The sequence below is a fragment of the Sciurus carolinensis genome, chromosome 12 (assembly GCF_902686445.1).
Source record: "Sciurus carolinensis chromosome 12, mSciCar1.2, whole genome shotgun sequence".
Taxonomy (NCBI): Eukaryota; Metazoa; Chordata; class Mammalia; order Rodentia; family Sciuridae; genus Sciurus; species Sciurus carolinensis.
The window spans coordinates 105,681,409-105,699,460 of NC_062224.1; the positions used below are offsets into that span (position 1 = coordinate 105,681,409).

At 47.2% G+C, this 18,052-nt stretch overlaps 1 protein-coding gene across 2 annotated transcripts in view; it reads right to left on the reverse strand.

The window, feature by feature from the left end:
* The window catches only part of Fam163a (family with sequence similarity 163 member A), a 64,872-nt gene extending 50,739 nt beyond the window's left edge, over nt 1-14,133 (reverse strand). For both annotated transcript variants that reach the window (XR_007104344.1, XM_047520915.1), the window contains exon 1: nt 14,032-14,133. The gene's annotated coding sequence lies outside the window, so the exon portion shown is untranslated. The remainder of the gene's footprint in view (nt 1-14,031) is intronic.
* Nucleotides 14,134-18,052: the final 3,919 nt, after the last annotated feature.

Genomic DNA, 18,052 nt, shown 5'->3' on the forward strand with positions numbered 1-18,052 from the left:
CCCCCGCCCCTGCCACTGCGTCTGTTCCCACCTCTTCCCTTGGCAACAAAGCCTAAGTCTACACTCGCAGTCTCACACCTTCCCAACAACCCTCGGGTGCTGCCGCACTCCGGTGCCGGCCTCAGCCTCGCCGCCGAGGTTTCCCTACGTGCCTCTCCACTTTGGAACGTGCTGAAACCTGGCTTCCAACTCCCACCCGCTCCCCGAAACTGCGGAGGGAGGTCCTCCCTGGCCGCCGCTCTGCCGCTCCCACACCCTCCGCGGTCAGCTAGTCGCCTGGCCGAAGCTTCCCGTCCCTAACTTCTCTTCAGTCGCTGGGGCCGCCGCCTCGCCTGGTCCCGCCAGCCTCCATCACTGCCCTCATCCACACCAGCCTCTCCAAGTGTCCATCCCTCCCCCTCCCAGGTTTAGGGGCGATTCCCAAAGCTAGGCCTCCGGGGCGAAGCCTCCCTGAGTTTCAGCTGGAACCACTGAGTGGCTCCCAGTTGTTCTCCAACTCAAATGGTCCAAAAAAGGCCTCCTCCTCTCACCGCTCTGTCCCTCAGGGGTCTTTCCTTGTGTGTTTCTTCTCCTTATTCAGTAGCACCATCCTCCCCCGGGGCTCCAAGCCCAGTCACCTGTGAACTGTCCCACCAAGTTCTCTGACGCCACCACCGAGCTCTACCCATTTGATTTCTTAACTGTTGCCAGGGCTCGGGTCAGCTTTGCATCACTACCGCAAACTACCTCAGAGAACTAACGCCTACTTTATTTAGCTCCCAGTTCCGGAGCTTCCGGTATCCCCATTGCTCTGGGCTTCCGGTGGGGGCGCCAGAGTGCACGGAAGTGCAAGCAGCTCCGCTCACCGCCAGGAAGCAGAGAGGAGGAGGCCGGGAGTGGGGTCCTGCAATCTCCCTGACCTAAGGCCGCCCACTGGGTCCACCTCCCGAGGGTTTCACCACCTCCCAGGAGTGCCACTCTGGGGACCAAGCCTGGACCTTTGGGGGCATTCGTCCACACCATAACACAGAATATGTCCTGCTCTGTGCTTCCTACCATCCTCTTCCTTCCGCTCCTCAGTAACTACTGACTAGAGTCAATTCCATTCCTTCGCCGACTGTGCCTAACTCTGCCCACCAGACTAGACAAGGACTTACCGTCTCCAGCCAGCCCAGATGTGCCCTCTGACTTTCAAACTGGACTATGACATCTCTGAGGGCAAGGATCACAGCTAGTATTTTGATGAATTCCCCAACGTGCCTAGCACAGCCCTGGGCAGAGAGCAGACACCCAAAAGAGAAATGAGGCGGCAGTGCCACCTACCCGCTGAGAAGACTGACACTGAGCTACCAGCCTCCCGGGGTGAAGCATGCTGTTCACCTCATTCCCTTTCCCCGCTGACAAGATAAGCCAGGTGCCAGCAAGACCTCAGCAAAGAGGCTGGGGATGGTTTTCTGAGGGACTGGGAACTGCTCCCCCAAGGACACAGTCACAGATTGTCACACACTGTCACCACCAGACTCGGCTAACTTTGGCGATTTCTCTGGGTGCCCATCTGTAAGGCTGTCTGCAGTGCCGAGGCGGTACTGTGTCCCAGAGTCCTGGAACTGGGCCCTACCTATTTTGTGATGGTTGCTTCACCTTGGAAATAAGTAGCGACAGTTGAAGCCTCTTGCCATCTATTCTGTTTTCTACAACTGGTGTAAATTGTCCTTGTCCCTTCATCTTGCAAGAATCCTTATTCCCTGAGGTCTGTGCTATTCAATTATTCTTCACTCTGCCTTCTAACCCACTGTTGACTTTTTCTCACTCACTGAGGAATTGAGTTGTTCTCCCTTCACAGAAAATTCAACCTGGAAAGTTTCAACAGGGACAAAGATAACCTCACAGCCTAGTCTCAGATTTCACTACCTGCCAGTGACTTTTACTCTCGTTCACTCGCCCACGGCCATGACCACAGGTTGGACCCATTTCACTGGAACCGTCCTCTAGTCAGTCATCACCTAGACCAGCATCACAGCCTCCTGACAGTCATTCTGCCTCTGATCATAGTGACTCTTGGTTATGTCCCCTCCTACCCGACTCCTCCAACCAGTGGTTCCCCGCTGACCACAGAGTGACCTTTCTAACATGTAAACCAGAAGGCGTTTCATCTTTGTTCACAAATCTGCACTGGCTCCATACCTCCTACAGGGTCACAACAAGGTCCTGAGCCCAGCAGGCAGCACAGCACGCCAGGCTGCCAGCCAGCCTCTGGTCGCCATAACCCGACACTGCACGTTCTGACATTACTGGATTCCGTGCAGTCCCCAGTTTCCCTTCCCATCTCCTGAGCCCCTGGACCTCCTTCTGCCTGGAAAGGCCTTCTTCCTGTTCATCTGCAAAGATGCTCTTCTGATGTCCCAGCTCAAACACCACCCATTATAGGAAGCTTTCTCTGTGTATTCTGGGCATAACTAGGTGCTCTTTCTCTGGGCTCCCTAGTACTTTGTGATTTGGTCATTCCAACATCGACCTTATCAGATTCATAGCACAAAGGCAGGAACCTTCCCTTTTCATCTCTGTAGCCTCAGCCTCAGGTGTAGGCCTGGCTCAAAGTTGGCTTCGAGAGATATCATGAAAGGAGTAAAGGAATGAGTTCCGAAAGCACCCTGTCCTCCGCCCACAGCGAGGTCAGAAGAGACTGGGCTCTTGAATTAATTGAACCTCTTCTCTCTTTACCCTGGCTCGGTGCCCTGCCCATATGATTAAATCCCCTAATAGAATCGGCCTTGGCTAAGCACCACATACAAATCTCTCAGCATTAAGTAGCGGAAAGGCTTCCAAGTGCTTAGAGAAGAAAGAGACCGGCTTCAGAGATGCTCATCTACTGCTGAGCTCCTGACTACCTGGGAGAATTGGTGGATGTTTTATGTTAAAACTAATTATGTGCTCGGCACCGTACTAGCCCTTGGCACTGAGGATAAACGTTCAAATAACAGCCTACATTTATCGATCACTTTCTACGTGTCAGTCACCATTCTCTGGGGGAGGTATTGTGATTACTACTCTTGTTTTACAGATAAGAAAATGGGCTCAAGGTCACACAGCTAGTAAGGGCTCCAGTATCATCCTTCTCTAGCTTCCTCACCCCTTCTCCTCCAAATCCTTCCCTCTTCCATCCCACCTCCACTTCTCTCCATTTTGAATGTCCTTCTCTTTGTCAGAAGACAACAGCCTCACTTTCTCCCATGATGAACCATCCCCCTCTTCTCTGCACCCTGGATGAAGGGTGATGTTCACCTGATTCCTCTGCACAGTGGGAGAAGTCTCTCTTCCTCCTAAGACCAGCTCCTCCACCAGCAGAGTGACACTATCCACCCATCTTTTCAGGAAGATCACACTATCACTTACCCTTCTTTCCATTTATAATACATTTTTCACTAAATTGGATCCTTTCCATTGGCTTTAAAAAAAAATCATGGTAAGAATGCCTAACATGAGATCAATCATCTTAACAGATTTTAAAATACATAACACAGTATTATCCACAGGCACAGTGTTGCACAGCAGATCCTTAAAATATATTTATCTCGTGTAACTGAAACTTTATACCCATTGATTACCAAATCCCTATTCCCCTTTTACTTAGTCCCAGGCAACCACCATTCTACTTTCTGCTTCTGTGAGTTTCTTTTAAATACCTCCTGTAAGTGGAATCCTGTTTGACCCTTTGTGACTGGCTTATTTCAGTTAACAAAATGTCCTACAGATCCATCCATGCTATTGCAAATAGTAGCATTTCCTCCTTCTCTACTGTGGAGTAACATGACATCAAATTGATATACCACATTTTCTTTATGCATTCACCCATCAGTGGATCTGGGTTGTTTTCATATTTTGGCTGTTGTGACTAATGCTGCAAAAACATGGGGATGCAGATGTCTCTTCAAGATATTGACTTCGATTCTCGTGGACTTATACAGAAATGAGATGGCCAAATCATATGGTAGTCTAATTTTTAGAGGGACCTCCCTATTTCCCATAGCAGCTGTGCCATTTCACATTGCCACCAACATTGAACAAAGGTTCCAAGTTTCTCCATAATCTCAACAACACTTGTCTTTTGACTTTTTGACAACAGCTATCCTAACAGGTACAAGGTGATACCTCAATGCAGTTTTGGTTTGCATTTTCCTGATGATTAGTGATGTTGATCACCTTTTTCATATACTTGTTGGAAATTTGTATGTCTTCTTTGGAGAAATGTCTATTCAACTCCTTGACCCATTTTTCAATCAGGTGATTTGGTTTTTGCTATTGCATTTGAGGAGTTTTTATTAGTCTGTTCTTTGTTGTTGTAACTATAACAAGACACTTACCATTGGGTACTTTATAAAGAAAATAGGGTTTGAAGTTCATAGTTTTGGATCGTGAAAGTTCAAACAGCATAGTACTGGCCCTGGTAAGAGCACCCCTGGCTGCATCACCCTTTGGTAAATGGCATCATGGTGGGAAGGTGTGTGCGTGGGGAGCTCTCATGGCAAGACAGGAAGCCAGTGAGAGACCAAGGAGCAGTCAGGTTTGTTCTTTTCTTTCTTTCTTTTTTCAGTATTGGGGATTGATCCCAGGGGCTCTTTATCACTGAGCTACCTCCCCAGCCCTTTCTGATTTTTTATTTTGAGGCAGGGTCTTGCTAAGTTGTTTAGGGCCTCCGTTGCTGAGGCTGGCTTCGAACTTGCAATCTTCCTGCCTCGACCTCTGGAGTCACTGGAATTACAGGCGTGCACCCTGCACTTGGCAGACTTGCTCTTTTCCTAACAACTCGCTCTCACAAGAACTAATGTGGTCCTAAGAGAACTACTAATCCCCTCCAGGGCGATGTCCCCAGAGAACGCCCACTAGGTTCTGGCTCTTAAAGGTTCCTTTCACCACGTCGACAATGTCAAATTGGGAACCAAGCTTCCAACACATGAACCCTTGGGGATACCCTTAAACCATGTCGAAACCACAGCAGAGATTCTTACAGATTCTGGAAATTTACCTCTTATCAGAAAATATAGTTTGTAAATATTTTCTCCCATTCTGTAGGTTTTTTTCCCCCACTTTCTCATTTCCTTCCATGTGCAAATGCTTTTCAGTGTGATACAGTCCCCCTTGTCTATTCTGTTTTTGTGTCCTGTGATTTCATATTGCCAATGAAGAGTTTCCCCTGTGTATTCTTCTGAAAGTTCTATAGTTTCAGGTCTTACATTTAAGTCTGGGCATTTTGAGTTGGTTTTTGTACGTGGCATAAGATGAGAGTCCAATTTCCTTCTTTTGCATGTGGATATAATTTTCCTAACACAACCTACTGAGCACTTTCCTTCACATATGGTGGATTCTTGATACTCTTTTTGAAGATTAGTTGACCATATAATGTAGATTTATTTCTAGGTTCTTTATTTTGTTCTACCTTTATGCCATTGGCCTATGTGTCTATCTTTACGCCATTCCATATTGATTTAATTAGTGCAATTTGTAATATATTTTGATTTAAGGATGGATGCATGATGTCTTGAACTTTGTTCTTTTTCAAGATTATTTTGGCTATTTAGGGTCCATTGTTGTTCCATATGAATTTAGGATTGTATTTTATATTTCTGCAAAAAATGCCCCTGGATTCTGATAGGGATTGCATTGAATCTGTATACTGCTTTGGAGAATATGGACATTTTAACTTAAGTCTTCCAATCTATGAACAAAGGATATCTTCCCATTTGTTTATGATGTCTTAACTATCTTTCATTAATGTTTTATAGTTTTCGGTATACAAGACTTTAACTTCCTTAGCTAAGCTTATTTATTCCTAAAGTACTTTATGTTTTTTGGTGCTATTGTAAATGGGAATGTTTCCCTGATTTCCATATCAGATAGTTTGTTGTTGATATACAGAAATGCAACTGGTTTGGGTTAATTTTGTATCCCATATCTTTACTGAATTCATTTAACATTTCTGTGAAGCCTTTAGGGTTTTTGTATACACCATGTCATCTGCCAAAAAGGGACAGTTTAGTCTTTACTTTTCTGGCATTGAGGTTTACCACTTTCTTTCCTATTTGAAGGCCTTGCATTTCTTTTTCTTGCCTAATAGCTCTGGCTAGGACTTCTAGTGTAGTGTTGGAGAACAGTGGAAAGAGTGGGCATCTTGTCTTCTTTCTGATCTTACAGGAAAAGCATTCATTTTTCTCATCATTGATTATGTTTGGCTGTGGGCTTTCCACTGGCTTTTAAATGACCCAATTCTAATTAAAACAGAATAAAACCACTCACTCTCACACCTCTGGAAAGGTTTAGTGACATGTGCAGCCTCCATTTCCTTACCTTCTACTTCCTCTTCCACGCATTATATCTGGTCCTTCACGCCACCGAAGTTTTTGCTTAAACCACTGGTGCTCTCCATATTTCTAGGGCAATGGGCCTTTTAGGTCCTCATCTTAACTGACAGCTCAGCAGCACCTGTGCTGTCTCTGCTCTTCTAGAAACACTCTGCTCTTGGCTGTCATGACAATGCCCCCTCTTGTTTTTCCTCCTATCTTCAGGTTCATCTTTCTCTGCCTACTTTTCAGGATCACTCTCCTCCTGGTACTGAGGTTCCACACCAGCTCTTCATTTATAAGCCTGTCCTCTCTCCCTAGGCAGCCTCATCCCTGCTGAGGTTTCAATGACTGGTAGATGTTGGTGATTCACAAAAGCATAGCTCCTGCCTAGACCTCTCCTCTCAACTCCTGCCTGAATACTCACTTGCTCTCTTGCCCCTCCACTGAGATAGTTGAGTCTTCTCAAGTACATCACGGCTGAGATTTATACTCATGAGGTTTGCCTTAAGGCTGGCTCTTCACCAATGTTTCCTGTCTCAGAGACTGGTACCCCATCCACTGGTACAAAGCTGGAAGCTGGGGACTCACTCTCAACAAACTTCTCTGTCTCTTCTCTCATCAAACCATTGCTTCCTCTCTATTCTGCCCTCTGGAACCTCTTAAGTCTACTTCCCCCATCTCCACGACAAATGTCTCAGTCTAAAAACTGTCACCTGTTACCCAGTCTACTTTAAGAATCTGCTAACAGGTTTTCCCTGGATCATCTTCTCAAATACACCATCTAACTAAATAGCAAGAATAAGCTTTTTGAAACAGACATTCTGACTATGCTACCCTTCTGCTTATTACTTAGTGACTATCCAGCAAACTCCTAATGTGGCTAAGACCTGCATTTTCTAGTCCCTCCCTTCCTCTTCTGCTCATCTGGTACAATTCCCCCTCTCATTCACTGAAACCCAGATCCACTGGCCTTTAGCATCTCAAAATGCTATGTTTTCCCAAGCTATGGCCTTTGTCCATTCCTGGGACATTCTCTCTGAACTTCCAAGTCCTCTCCCTCCTTAGTGCTCATTCTTCAAGTCTCAGTTCCATCATCACTTCCTCGGGTTGACTTCACATCTCCTTCCTGTATGATCTATCAAACATTGGTAAACCGTGAGCCTTGCTGTATAGCCTTTATTACAACATCACTTTACATTTGTTTGGTGATAACTTGTTTTCCCTGATGCATAAAAGCTGGGGCACGGTCTTCCTCTGCTCTACCAACATCGTATCCCCAGTGATATTCAATAAATACTTGTTAGTATCTTGAAAATGCAATGCTCACTTTCCAGCCCAACCCAATTTGGCTTCTGGCCTCACTGCTCTGCTGAAACTGTCCTTGCTAAAGTCATCGACAACCTTCAGACTGCCAAAAGTGTGCTTCCTTGGAGCCCTGGTGTTCTACCAGCTGGTATAAGGGTTTCCTGAACTAAAATAGACTCCTGGTAATCTTCCCCTAATTCATAGGAAAAAAAGTAAGCTGACAGAATATTTGCAATTTAAAGGTTTTGTTTTGCAGAGTTTTCTTAACAGTGGTGATGTGTGGTAGAAGACACTCTGAGAGAGATCAAAATTATATTTTCAGTCATGTTAATATGTGACGATTTCATGGCTTCTCCAAAGAGCACTTCCATTTCCATGGGTTTTGTAACATGAACAAGTTTTTGAAAGCCACTGGCCAAATGCCAAAAAATAATTTTAGTCATTCAAGTTGTTCTCTTAGTGGTATCTGATAGTTTACCACATTGCTCATTCATTTTAGCAATCAGTACTTATTGATCACATTGTGTTTTCCCACAGCCCTTTGTCCCCACTTCTTCTGGGGCCTTTAACACCTTCTCTTCTCTCTTCTTTGTACTGTGGGGTCCCCAGATGGTACAGGGACCATGGCTTCTCCCTTTCTCTCTCTTCATAGTGAGCCCAGCACTTGGGCCAGATGCATGAATCACGTTTGCTGAATGAATGAATGAATGAATGAACGAATAGGTGAGGAAAACCGTGATGTAGGGCTGGGGAAATAGCTCAGTCAGTACAGTGCTTGCCTTGCAAGCACAAGACCCTGGGTTCGATTCCCCAGCACTGCCAAAAAAAAAAAGAAAAAAAAAAAAAAAAAGAAAAAAACGTGATGTGAAATTTCCTCCATCACCAGCGCTCTTGCTCCTAAACTCTGTGGCCTCCCTATTGGAAAAGCCACAGTGACTAGTAGCTTGATGCATCAGAAACATTGATTTCACATATCTAAAATGCCAGCTGTTGCTAATCTGACATAAACTTAGTTTTATAGGTCTGTGGGCCTCACCTCTAATATCTAATCCATCATCAAACCCTGTTGATTTTATCACCAAAAATTTTTAGTCATTGACTATTTTAAGGAGATGGGGATGTGAACAATTTTACCCTTTAACTACTTAAAATGCAGTGTTTTGGGCTGGGGATATACCTCAGTGGTAGACCACTTGTCTAGCATGAGAGAAGCCCTGGGTTTGGTCCCCAACAGCACCATAACTACAGTAAGGTCATGTATTATGTCTGTGGCAGAGGTTGGGTAAACAATGACGGTACTACTATCAGCGTTTCTTAAAATACCCCGTACTCTGTCCCAGCTCTGAGCCTCTGCCCAAGCTGCTCTCTCAGCTCAGTCTTTTCTCCCGAGCTTGTCTATCAGTATTGGACCTAACCGGCGAGGCCCAGTTCAAAACCCACCTGCTCAGGAAGGCCTTAATAATCTATCCAAATTACTCGGGACAGCCTCTGAGTCATGTTTGCCCCTCTGCACCTGACAGCCTGTCCCCTGCACCTCTACTTAGAGTGTCCTTCCTCAGCCTTCCCACACTGCCTTGCGCACGGCTGAAGCCTGGGGACCATGCCTCATTCATCTGTCCTCCCAGTATCTTGAAAAATGATCTTTTCTGAATTTAAGTGGGTTAAACTTCTCGCCCACTAGCAGCGTGGTAGTAAACAGCTTTTCTTTTTGTCATGAGGTTGACTTTCCCTTCCTCCCTCCCTCCCTCCCCCTCCTTCTCTCTTTCCTTCTTTATCAATAGTGGGCTATCTAGCCTCCCCCTCCTAGCTGGGTTCTGGCAGCCTTGGCTGAGAGTCCAGATCAGCTCCCCCACCAACCTCACAGGGCAACAGTAGCACATAATAAAAGCAGTTGCTTCGTGTGCTCTAGAAATTATTTGGGGGAAAATTCAAGCTGTTTCTCTCTGAGGCGGAATGGGAGTCAGAGGTGAGTCCTGGCCAGCGAGCTGCGTGGGAGGAAACGGTGTGCAGAGCGAGGCTTTCGGCTCTCAGGCTGTTTTTACCAAAGAGCAGACGGACTCCCAGTCCAGGCCCAGAGCTCAGGGGACACCCCTGCTGACCCTCCTCTTGGGTGCAGACAGAGGGCTTCACAAGCCACCTCCATGGCCTTCTCTGCACTAGTATCTGGACCAAAGCAACAACGGTCTCTCCTCCTCCCCCATCCCCGGGAGCATCACACACTCCATCTTCAGCTCCAGCCCTGATGGACACACAGGGATAGAAGAGAAATCTAAACCAAGGACAATGACTGCTTTGTCCCTTAACTGTGCCTTGTTCAAACCTGTATGCACTGCAGACTATCAAAGCAGGTGAGGCGCAGCCACACGCTGTTGTAACCTAAATGGGCTCTGTGCACACCCACGGGATGCCACTGTACCTTTCTTGCAGGTTACTGTGCAGAGGACAGGAAGTCAAGAGTCGGGCTTTCACACATCCATGAGTTCACTTGACACAGGAGAGGCAGAGTGCTTAGCAGAGTGGAAAGTTCCCTACACAGGCTTCCCACCCAGTGATGCTGGAGGACCCACCTTGTGGCTGGAAGCATCTTTCTTCCACTGCTTCTGTTATTCAGAAACCTGCCCCACTTGAAAAGGGAAAGGCAGCATCTACTACCTGCCCCCTTCCTGCATTCACCAGCTTCCAGACTGGGAAATCCGGGAAAGGGAACTCTTGGGGACAGGGGAACTAATGTGGGCATCTGTGCTGATGGGAAGTAACCAAAGGGAAATTTAGGGACACACTGATTGATGAACTTTCTTACTCCTCTGGGACAATACAACCCGAGACTCCAGAATAATTTTCAAATCTTTTCTTTCCAGTGTTTCTTCCTCTGCTTTTTGAGATGCAAATGCAATAGCAGAAACAGACCTCCTCCATTTCTTCTGCCCTAGTTGATGTCCAAAGTCATCCTCTTGCTCACAATGCTATCCAGCTATTGACACTTCTCCCCGAAGAGGGGAACAGTAGGGCAATGGAATGGTTTCTACCTATTCACACTGTTTCAAGGCTAGATGGGCATATATTGCCTACCCAGCTCAGAGAGCCTGCTGTCCAGAGTCACCTCTTCTCTCAGCCTTCTGTGCACAATTCTGCATGTTTCAAAGGAACCCTGGATGGCCCCGATACCAGGGGCCCTATGTGGTCTCAAAGTCCTTTTGCTTGTAATCCAAAGGGAACCTCTCAGGTAACATGAAGGCAGCACAGGGTGCTCCCCACGCCATTCAGCTGGAGAGGTGTTGAAGGGAGCGCGTTAGGTGCAGGGCAGAGAAAGAGGATATTTAAGTGGCTAGTATAGTCACATGGTTCAAAATTCGGAAGACACGAAAGGGTTCACAGGTTCACCCTCCCTGGAGGCAGTAGATATTATTTGGTTTTGTGTCTATAGTTGTCTTCCTTCTTCCTAACATAAACAATAACAGGGCATAAACATTCTCTACATCCTGTTTTGTCCCTCTAGCTGTCTACCTTGAAGATGTTCCACATCAGTTATATAGTAAACTTCCCAGTTCTTTTTCCTATGGGTAAATTAGATGGTACTTGACTATTTGGAAGTGCCAAAAAGTATTTAACAAGTGCCTCTTTGATGGGCAGGTAGGTTGTTCTTACAAGGATCAAACAAGGCTATAATGAACAGTTTCTCTTCATGCCCTTCTGCAGGTATAACAGCAAGTTAAATCCTAAAACTGGAATCATGGGATCAAATGGCATAGGCATTTCTAATCTGGACACATGTTTCCAAAATGCCCTCCAAACAAGTCACACCATAGTGACTGTTTCTCTAAAACCCCACCAAAAGTTTAGTAATCTTTTCATTGTTTGATAATTGAAAGGTAAATAGGTATGTTATTGTAGATTGTACTTTATATATTAAAGCAAATGAAGACCACCCAGTTTTCCCAGGCTAGCATTTTCCCTGAAGTCTTTTGGGGTCACAAACAGCTCTCGGATCTACAAATGACAGTCTTTACTCATGATGGTTCTGGATTTTCAGCTATCCCAAGTGTCTGTTCTTAATGGAAGGAATGTGGTCCTGTGGAAGGAACAGGGACACTGGGACCAGAGAGATCTGGGCTTTATGAACTTGGAACATTATTTGACCTCCCCCCAACTCAGTCTCTTCACACAAAAAATGGGGATAATACTGATTTGGTGAAGCCTTACATCTGGCACACATAATGATACTTAATAAATGATGGCAGCTTTCATTAGTGTGAACAATTACCAGGCCAGATTCAAACCTCAGGGCACTTTTCACAAATGACAGAACCTGAAATTGCCCAGTGAGGACCAAATGGTTCTTTCCTTAAATGGTCACCCAGAGGATTCCCGACTCTTTCCCTGATCCACCTTAGCCTTCTTCCAAAGTTTAAAGCAGTTCACTAAAAACCCCTGGGGGCCTTTGGGTGAGGCAGCTGGCTGTTCCTGGGCCAGGCTCTCCAGTTGCCAGATGATGTTTGTACACAGACTGAGACAGTGCTCACTTCCAATTACTGATGGGCAAGCCAGAGATAAAACAGATCCTTGGACAAAGCATGAGGCACTTCTCTCAGCAGCAGACAGTCCATGTGGCCTTGCCCTTCCAGAACACTGGTGAGGTCACTGAAGGCAGACACCCAGTTTGGGCAGGAATGCCAGTGATGCCCACAACTAGGGTTTCTATCCACACATGTGACCCTCCCACATCTTGGAGGACTTCAGAGGCTTTCCCATTCAGGCATGGTCCTGCCTCATTTCACCCCCAGGATGGTGGAAAGTATAGCCATGCCCCTTCAGTGAGTGGAGAACTGTGAGAAGGGGGTGACTGCTGAATTGCCTGATGTCACAGCTGAACCATCACAGAGTCATGTTCAGTTTCTCTCCATATGCCAACCTGACCCTGTTTGTTTAGATCCTCTCCAGCACAGGAGCTGGAACCTCTGGAGAGAAGGCGTCTCTGAGTTCTTCATTAGTACAGAAAGGAAGCTGCCTCTACCTGGCAAAGACTTCAAACCCCACCGAACCGCGGGCAAAGTGAACACCGGGTTCTGAAGTCCCCCAACACAGTCTCTGGCACAGTATAAAGCAGGTCTGGCTCAGACGCTGAGGACTGAGCAGGGCACAGATTCCTGCTGCACAGACATCAATCCCTGACAGTTACACTGCAGTCTCCCTAGAATCAGCCCCCTAGGGTGCTCTTGAGAACTACCCACAAAACCCGGTTCACCAGCTGGACCAATGGTGGGCTGAGCGAGGGTCAATAACCTTGCAAACTGGAAAAGACCAGACAATGTGCCCCAACTGACTAGGGGCCTTGACTCGTGGCTGGATATCCATACCTCGGCCACAGCAAACTTGCTAGGAGGCTCCAGCTTCCAGGGCGCTACAATTTCATGCAGCAAAAAGGAACCCAATGGCCGTGACTGAAAAACACGGGTGGTGTATACAGCCCAAGGGCGTTGGCAGAGGGAACAGATCTTCGCCTCTGCCCTTCCTTGCTGCCTTCGGAGTCCCAGAGATACGAGGAAGTCGCCTCCCAGAAGGTCTCCCGGAGCGCCTCCCCATACTGGCCAGTCTTGGGTGTTAGGGACCTGAGTTCCAGAATGCAGCTTTCTGCTCGCCCCCTGGTCTCTCTACTTGGGCGCGCCCTATGCTCCCAGTGGGGGTGCAGGAGGCCGGTTCTGGGGTTCAAGAGCAGGAGGACAGTGCCCCGCGGGAGAGCCGGGTTTCTTTTCTCCTCGGGCTGTCCTGGACACCGGCTCGCTGGCAGAGAAACCTGTCCCCCACCCCGCCCCGACTCCAACCGCCCCCGTTAGCGGTCCCCCGTGAGCCGCGAAAGCACCTGGCCCCTCGTTATTTCGTAAAACTTCAGGAAAATCACCAGCAAGCCAAGCCCGGTCACAGGGCTGCGTGGAGTCCGCGCACCAACTCGGACCCACAGACCGACGGCGGTGGACTGGCGGGGCAGCGCCCGCCCGCTCCCGCACCCACTGCCCCAAGTCCCAGTCCCAGTGCCCGCGCCCAGGAGAGCCCGCGGAGCCTCCAGCGTCTCCCGACCGGCCGGCGCAGGGTCCGCGGTGGTCGCGGGGCCAGCGCGCAGCAGCGCGTCCCCTGGCCATCTGGCTGGGGGTGGGGTCTGTGCGGGACCGCCGGGGGAAAAGGAGGAGGGGAGCGCACCGGTGTGGCCCGGGGACAGGGACCCAAGGCATCGGGCCGGAGGCGGGGGTGCCGCCATCCACCAGCGTCCAGAGGCCGGGGACGCCCCCGCCGGCCGCACCCCTCCACACCAGCGGCCGGAGAGGGTAGCGAGGGCCGAGCGCCCACGGACCCACGAGATGGAGCACAGCCCCGGGCACCGTGGCGGCGGCAGACGGAGGCGGCGCGGAGCGCTTACCTGGGTGTCGAGGCGCCCTCGAAAGCGCTCCTCGGCCAGGCACATCCGGCGCGGAGCCGGCGCCCCGCGAGGAGCTCGGCCGCCCGGCGCCCCGCCCCGTCCCCTGCGCTGGAGGCTCGCCCGGCTCCGCCGGCCGCCGCTCCGCGCTCGGCTCCCACCGGCTCTGCGAGCGTCCCTACGGGCGCCGGCGGCTGCGGAGGCCCACGTGAGGCATCTCTGCGCTCGCCCGCGCTCCGAGTGCGGGTCCTGCACCGAGCCCACAACCTCATCGCTCCGCCAGGTGCCGAGGCTGGGGGCGGGGGGCAGGTACCGAGCGACCTGATTGGCGCTGGCCGGCGTCCTGGGAGAATCCCCAACAGCACAGGCGAATTGCACCAGGGCGCAGGCAAGGGGCGTAACAGGACAGCTGTGCCTTCCAAGCGCCCTTCCCTCGGCTCGGCTGCCTTTGTGCCTGAGAACGTAAACTCAGGACACGCCAGTACCAGGGACTTGGCGCGGTACAGTCGGGGTCCAGCAGGAAAACCCCGAGACAATGGGAATCTTAGGGACCAGAGTGTGTCGCTGTCCACTGGAAAGAGACTGGCTGGATAACCACCCCCAAGGGCTCATCTGTTTTCCTATTTCCAGACCACACTGGCCCCTGCAAGTCCAGTGACACCGAAGTGCCACTGAGGTGTACTGGGGTGCTTGTGGCGGGGCAGAATCGGAGTCAGTGTGCAGTTAAGTTGCAATGGCCTGATGGCAGGAGAAGGCAGGAAGGCGAAGCAACGCCTTAAGTTAGTGGTGCCCTGCATTTCTCATGGAAAGTCACACTCCTCGATGTTTTAAAACTCTGAGGGTTACCTATGTGCTGTGCCCCAAACAAGATCTGATCTCAGTAATTCACAAGGTCTGTTGAGAGAACATGACTGGTTGGATGGCGGGAAGATGACTCTTTTTAGCATCTTTTTAGCATCTCAGTTTGGAACCTTTACCTGTCGTCAGTTATCTTTCTCCTAATCCTACCTTCCGGTGTTGCTTGGACAGAAGACAGGGAGAGATGGGGACATCCAGAGTGAGCTCAAACCTGAGTCACATCAGATATGTTTTCCTTCTCAGATCCAGGGTGGTCCAGGGGATTCAAGTCAGAGGTGATTGTGGTATCATTTTGAAAAAAACGAAAACAAATCTCTGAAACATGAAAAGCCATGGGCCCTCAGGCCATGTCCAACTCATAAAGGAGCAGGGTAAGAAAGTGGCCCCCAGAGCAAACTTCATTATTCCTAGTTACTTAAAAGCAGAACAAACCCGCCATCCAAGGCAGGCTGCCCCCAGTCATTCCAGCAGCTCTGCTACTTTTTCAGCATTTCTCTCTCTCTCTCTCTCTCTCTCTCTCTCTCTCTCTCTCTCTCTCTCCCTCTCTCTCCCTCTCTCTCCCCCTCTTCGCAGGTTTTAATTATTGAACTCAGGTTTTCATGTGCTGCCTTTTCTTGGCACAGGCGAATCTCACACCTACATTTCTCTCATCTCCTCTCAAAGGAAAACAACGCAATTAAGGGCATGTGATTCTGTTACAAACTATTACAGAAAAGTAAAGACAGAACATGGATGTACAGCCTAAGAAAGCATCAAAAACCAAACACCTGGGTCATTACCACCCAAGTTAATGTCATCACTTCAGCCTCCTCGTTGCAGCCTGCTCCATTTCTGAACTCCTCCCTCAAAGTAACTACTATCCCGCCTATGGTAATTATTTCCCCATGTATCTTTGGAGTTTGATCAATTTTTAATGCACTTCTAAACACTATGGTTTAGTTTTGCTTGCTTTTGAACTTTCTATAAGTTCTATATATTTTTGTGTCTGGCCATAACATTTGATTATGTTTATGGGAGCCATTCACTTTTGTTACATAAAATTGTAGTTCCTTCATTCACTGATACTTAATATTTGTGTGTATGAACATGTCCCAATTTATTTGTGCATTCTAGTACTCTGGACATTTGGATTGTTTCCTGTTTGGGATACACAAATAATGCTGCTAAAAATATTTCTGTGGGTGGGGTTGTGGCTCAGTGGTAGAGTGCTTGCCTAGCATGTGTGAGGCATTGGGTTCAATTCTCAGCACCACATATAAATAAATGATTAAAGGTCTATCAACATCTAAAAAATATATTTAAAAACATTTTTGTGTATATCTCTTAACATGTAAGTGCAAACTTTTCTTTGGGGTATATGCCTGAGAGTGGAATTGGTAGACTATAGGGTATGCTAAAGCTTTGTTAGAGAATGCCAAATTATTTTCCAGAGTGGTCATAAATTTTACCATTTCCATCAGAGATGCATGGTAGTCCCATTTGCTCCATGTCCTTGCTGAAATATAATTTGATTTATTATTTTTCATCAATCTGGTGAATGTGTACTGACATCTCATTGAGATCTTTATTTCATATCCCTAGCTACTAATGAAGCTGGGCACACCTACATGAGTATATAGGCTATTTGAATTTTCTGTGCCTGTTCAAATATTTGCTCATTTTTCTATTAAGTTGGCTAACATTTTCTTATTGATTCATAAAATTGATTATTATATATTCTGGCTATATGCCTTTCTCATTTATAGACTGCAGGGATGTTCTACTCAATTTAATGTTATCTCTTGATCAAGTAATTCTTTAAAATCAGACTTTTCATCTTGAGTTATAGATTCACATGCAGTTGTAAGAAATAATACAGAGAGAGTCCAAGTGCCCTTTACCCGGTTTCCCCTGTTGGCAGCATCTTGCAAAATTATAGCACAAGATCACAACTTGGCCACGACATTGCCACAATCAAGGTACAGAACATTTCTACCACAAGAATCCCTCCAGTGCCTCTCTGTAGCCACACCTAGTTTCCATCTCCACATGTAACATTTTGGATTTTTCCTTCTCTGGGCTTAGAGATATTGCATGTATCAGTATTTCGTTTCTTTTTATTATTGAGTACTACTCCATGGTATGGCTGTACCACAGCTTGTTTAACCATTCACCCATTTAAGGACATTTGGGGACCTAGTTTTGGGCTGCTAAAAATAAAGTTGCCATCAACGTTCATGTACAAATTTTTCTGTGAATATAAATTTTCAGGTCTTTGGGACAAATGCCCGGACATGTAATTGCTAGATTGTATGGTAGTTGAATATTTCATCTTGAAAGAGACTGCCAACCTTGTTTTCCAGAATCACTATACCATTTATACCTCCACAAGCAACACATGAGTGAGCCAGCTCCACATTTTTGCCAGCATTTGATGAGTTTGGACATGTACATACACTGTGAAATCTTAACACAATCTAGGCACATACCTGTCATCTATAAAAGTTTCCTTGTGCCTTTTTGTTGTTGTTATTGTTGTATGTGTGTATTATTAGAATTCTTTCATGAGAACTTCTTAAAATTTTAAGTGCCCAATACAGTATTGTTCACTGTAGATACTATGTTGTATAGATCTTTAGCTTATTCATCTTGCATAACTCAAACTTTATTCCCATTGAACAATAATAACATTATAGCCACATGTTGTGGCATTTGCTTGTAATCCAGCAACTGAAGAGGCCGAGGCAGGAGGATCTCAAGTACAAGGCCAGCCTGGACAATTTAGCAAGACCTCATCACAAAATAAACAGGGCAGGAGACATAGCTCAGTAGTAGAGCGCCCCAAGTCCAATTCTCAGTACTGCAAAACAAAGAAAGAAATGAAGAATTAATCACGAAGTGTTTCCTCCTTTTCCATTCTTTTGGAAGAGTTTGTGAAGGGTTGGTGCTAGTTCTTTAAAAGCTGGTAGACTTCATCAGGGAAGCTGTCTGGGTCTGAGCTTTCTTCGTAGTAGTTCCTTAATGACTGATTCAGTCTCTTGTTATAAGTTTGTTCATATTTTATTTTTTCTTGAGTCAGTTTCAATAGTTTGTGTCTTTCTCGGAATTTGTCCATTTCATGTAGGTCATCCAGTTTGGTGGCATATAATTGTTCATAATATTCCTTTATAATCTTATTTCTCTAAGG